The sequence below is a fragment of the Petaurus breviceps genome, unplaced genomic scaffold, assembly GCF_028583685.1.
Source record: "Petaurus breviceps papuanus isolate PSGF00001 unplaced genomic scaffold, PetGlider_PUasm1.0 534, whole genome shotgun sequence".
Classification (NCBI taxonomy): domain Eukaryota; kingdom Metazoa; phylum Chordata; class Mammalia; order Diprotodontia; family Petauridae; genus Petaurus; species Petaurus breviceps.
In genome coordinates this window covers 136,421-141,492 of record NW_027186362.1, presented here as the reverse complement: position 1 = coordinate 141,492, position 5,072 = coordinate 136,421, and the positions used below count along the sequence as shown (strand labels likewise).

The 5,072-nt window shown below is 41.9% G+C and overlaps 1 protein-coding gene and 1 pseudogene across 1 annotated transcript in view; both read left to right on the top strand.

The window, feature by feature from the left end:
* The window catches only part of LOC138172430 (zinc finger protein 721-like), a 34,982-nt gene that overhangs the window by 6,360 nt on the left and 23,550 nt on the right, over positions 1–5,072 (top strand). The window lies entirely within an intron of this gene.
* LOC138172433 (zinc finger protein 665-like) lies at positions 1,853–3,563 on the top strand (annotated as a pseudogene).

The window sequence follows — 5,072 nt, the reverse complement described above, 5'->3', positions numbered from 1 at the left end:
GGAAGGGTGAGCAGGGAGAACATCCCAGACTTGGGCAGGGTGGGGGCTGATCCTGCTCCAGTTTGATCAGGACTCCTTTTAGTAATGTGCCCATTTTGGAAAGACCCTTGTAAGAGCAATATCCCTAGAGGAGAGGACCCAGGATGGCATGGGGACTGGTGACTTGCCATAGAAAGATTAATTTAGAAGAAAGAACATTGAGGTTTGTCTTGATGTCTTTGAAGGCCATCATAAGGAGGAAAAAACTCCACTTGTCTAGCCACTCAGGACAGAACTGCTTATGACTGGAAGAGGCAAATCTCAGTTTGATGTACAGAAAAGCTCCATATGCATCAAAGCTGTCTCAATGTTGAATTTGCTGCTAGGGTAGATAGTGGCTTGCCTGCCCCTGGAGGTCTGGTCAGGGAGATCCTGGCTCCTCTTGCTGAGAACTGGGTTGGACTAGGTGAATCCCCTTCTAGGTCTGAGCGCTGTGACTCTATGGGCTTAGTCACCAGCAGCTGTGAGGCAGGCTAGGGTGGTGTGGTGAGGGCCAGGGCCCAAAGAATTAGAACAACCCATCAGTCAAGGAGAAGTAAACACTCAGAAGCTTTTGCGATCTCAGTGACATGAATTAGCGTCAGAGCGAGGTTAATCTAGTTATTATGTTCTCAGTAGCTTGGAGAGACAAAACCAGGGAGGGTGACTAGTTAGAAGTAATAGTAATACGGGGCCAGTGATGAGGGCCCGTTTTCTGATCTCCAGGGATGCCTGCTTCTCATTGTAATGTTCTGCTTGTCCATGATCCCCCACTCATTACACTCCTCTTCTGACTCCTCCACATTCAGCTCTCCGAAGTCCCAAGGCCTTTTATTACTTCGTCATTTGGGAGGAAAGACACTAGTTTATTCTTTGCAAGCATTTCAATGTGCTTTTGTTGATCATTGTGCCTTTATGTTCTGAACACTGTTAGACAGACAAGCTTGCCACTCTCCAGAAGGCAGGAGAACGAATAGTTCCAGGATTGAAGAGTTGGCCAAGCACAAGGAGAGAGCAGATCTCCCTCAGCATGTTTCCAAAGAAGGGATGGGAGGGTACCTTGCTCCAGCTCAGCTGCCATCCCAGTGCCCTGATGAGCTCTCTCACAGGGCTTATTTTATTTTACTCATGCTAGCCTTGTAGAACCCATCCCACCCCCAACCTCATTTGCTCTCCCTGACCCCTCAGAAGAGAGTATAATGGAAACCTCCCAATCTTGGTGAAGAAATACAAGGATCTGGTGTTCAGTGTTTTTCAGTATTCTTACACATATGGAAATATATTCTTGAAAACCAATAAGGACTCACTAGAGTCAGTTTCCTTTCTGCCCACCCAGGAAATGGAAGACATTTACTTTCTTTTCTTTCATTTTTTTCTCCTTTCTTCTCTACTGAGAATTTCAAAGTAGGCTGGAGACCCAGAAGACAATTCAAAAGAAAGGCGTTTCTATGAAAGAATCATCCAATGACAGACTCAGAAAGGTTGATCCCTGGGAATCTCAGCCTGGAGAAACTTGGTGTTGTGATATGAAGTTTGATAGAGGTCAGTGCAACAAGGAGAGAGATTTGAAGCCAGAATCAGAGACAAGAAGACATGAATGTAACAAATTCAGGGAAAATTTCAGTTCACAGTTAGTCTTTGGTTTACACAGGAATGTTTTTTTTTTTTCCCCAGAAAGAGGCTCTACAGATATGATACACATGGAAATAGCATCAAGCTATCTTCAGACCCGAGTAGTCATAGTAAAATCTCAGGAAAGAAATCTCACAAAGACAATGAATGCAATAAAGCCTTTAGTGACTACACAGACCTTATTGAGGATCATAAAATAACTACTAACACAAAACCTTACACATGTATTGGATTTGTCAGAGTTCTCCATCAGAGACAACACCTTACTCAACACCACAGAAGTCATCCTGAAAGGAAACCTTATACTTGCAGAGATTATGGAAGGAAGAACCTTTAGCCAGCCAACACACCATATTCCACATCAGGAAACTCTTGATGGGAGTAAACCCTGTAATTGTAGTGACTATGACAATTCCTTAAGCAATAGTTCACCCCTTATTCTGTGTCACATAATTAATAGTGGAGAGAAACCATATAAATGTAATGTGTGTGGAAAAGCTTTCAGCCAACAAGGATGTGTTACTGAACATCAGCCAATTCATAATGGAGACAAACCCAATAAATGTAGTGAATGTGGGAAATCCTTCATCCAGAGAAGATGTCTAATTGAACATCACAGAATTCATAGTGGAGAGAAACCCTATCAATGTCATGAATTTGGGAAGTCTTTCACTAGTCATTCAGGCCTTATTATACATGGGATAATTCATACTGGAGAGAAACCTTATAATTGTAATATATGTAAGAAAGCATTCAGCTGGAAAGGAGGTCTTTCTTGACATCAGAAAATTCATAATGGAGATAAACCTTATAAATATAATGATTGCAAAAAAGATTTCTCCCAGCGGGGACACCTTATAGAACATCAGAGAATACATATTGGGGAGAAGCCATATAAATGTAAATTATATGGTAAAAGTAATCTACAGAGCCTCAGTAAACATCTGAAAATTCATATAAATGCAATGAATGTGGAAAAGCTTTTACCCAGAGGGGAACCCTTACTGAACATCAGAAAATTCATTCTGGAGAGAAGCCTTATAAATGTAGCATATGTGGAAAAGCCTTCAGTCATCCACGAAGCCTCACTGAACATCACAGAATTCATTCTGGAAAAAAACCATATAAATATAGTGAATGTGGAAAAGCTTTTACTCTGAGAGGAATTCTTACTGAACATCAGAAAATTCATTCTGGGGAGAAGCCATATGAATATGAATGTGGAAAAGCTTTCACACAAAGGGGAAGCCTTATTGAACATCAAAGAATTCATATTGGGGAAAAGCCATATAAATGCAATATTTGTGATAGACTTTAGTCATCCACAAAGCCTCACAAAACAACGGAAAATTCATTCTGGAGAGAAACCTTATAAATGCAGTGAATGTGGAAAAGCTTTTGCCCAGAGGGGATCCCTTACCGAACATCAGAAGATTCATTCTGGGGAGAGACCCTATATATGTAATGAATGTGGAAAAGTTTTCCCCAGAAGGAGAAAACTTAATGAGCATCAGAAAATTCATACTGTAGAGAAACCCCATAAGTGTAGCATATGCGAAAAAGCCTTCATACAGAGACATCATCTTACTGAACATCAAAGAATTCAGTCTGGAGAAAAACCTTATAAATGTATGTATGTGAAAAAGCTTTCAGCCAGAGGAGACCTTTCTCGACATCAGAAAACTCATACTGGGGAGAAACCCTATAAATGTGAATGTGGAAAAGCTTTCAGCCAGCAATTGTATGTTACTCAACATTGAGGAATTCCTAATGGGGAGAAATCTTGTAAAAATGCCTGTAATAGGTAATATTTTTATAGCGCCTTAAGTTTTGCACTGTGCTTTATGTGAATTTTCTCATTTGATCCTTATAAATATACTACATGTGGTAAGGTAAAGACTTTACCCAGCATATATCCTATGTCCAGTTCTTATTCACCATCAGGAAATTAATACCAAAAAGAAACCCCCAAAATTTAAGGTAGACTTTTCACTCCCACATATTAAAACATGTTATATTTTTTCCATTAAAACATTCTGGTAATGAATACGATGGGGGGGGGTGTGGAGGAGGGAGAGGGAGAGATAATAGAGGAAGGAACAGATAGTTAGCAGTCACAACAAAATATAAATCTAAGTTTAACATCAATAAACCTATAGAAAATAAAACCAGTGGAAAGATTAACAAATGTCCTTGAGAAAATTAATGAAAATTTTTTACAGAAAACAGATTTAGAACTGTTTCTCACATCATACACCTTTCAGAGTCCATCCTAGATTGTCATCTTAAAAAGTTTGTGCAAAATGAACTATAAAATATGAAATGGAATTTGTATTTATCTGTTTTTGAAGGGAGATGTTCCATTATAAAAATAGGAGTTATCAGGAACAAGTTATATGTTACATGACATGGAAATATCAGTATATTTACAAGAAAGCTAACCAAAAGAAGAAATATTGGGAAAACAGAAAATAACATATAAGTGGTAAACTTGATATATAACTGACATAATAAGGAATTATTTAAAGTTTACAAAGGCAACTCCCAGTCCACCTTGGAATAGTGGTCAAGGATATGAACATCATTTTCAGGTGGTTTGGCTCCTACGTTAATCAAAGAGTAACAAAAATGTCCTTGAAGTCCTCTTGAGATTAGCAAAAAAAATTAAAAGCGCTGACACTGCTGATGGGTGTGGGGAGAAATGAGGATTTTCATTGAGGGTGAAAACTTTCAGCATCTTTAAATCAATCTTAGGTTAAATAATAAACATCAGAAGAAAAAAAAATCCTATGGGTAGGACTTGAATCCCCAAACCTCATTGTTGAGAATATACCTTAAAAATGTTATAAAAAAAACCAGCCTGCCAACCTGAGGGAGTGTGGGGGACAGGTAGACACCAGAGGGACACCAGAGGTGGCGGAGCAGCCCTGGCACCGAAGGGGCTCGGCCGCCCTGAGCACCCCGCACACCCATCACTACCCACCGTACAAAATGGGATTGGTCTGATCCCCAGAGGACCTGAGCGCAGCTTTAAGGAGAAAGTGTCGAATGCACCGCCAAGACTGTGGGTGTGGGTGTCGGGGGGGGGGTCTTCTCCTTCGCTCAGCAGGTGGAGCAGGAAGGAGAGGGGGACCACCGGTCCCAACCTCGCTGCGGCCATCTGTGCCCACTCACTGCAGACTGGGGAGCGCGCACAGCCCTGGAGGGCAGAGCGGGGGGAGGCACAACCGAGGGGGGGTGCAGTCCTGGGGGGTACATGGCGGGGGGCACAGCCCGTTTCACGCCCCGCTGTCTCCAGCAACCCTCGGGGCGTCTGCCTAAGGCCGCTCAAGTCCATCCAGGACTTGAGCCGCCAACGCCGGGACAAGAGGCCACTTGGGCCGGGGAGAGCTCCTGGCCAGCTGAGACTCTGAGCCCAGGCC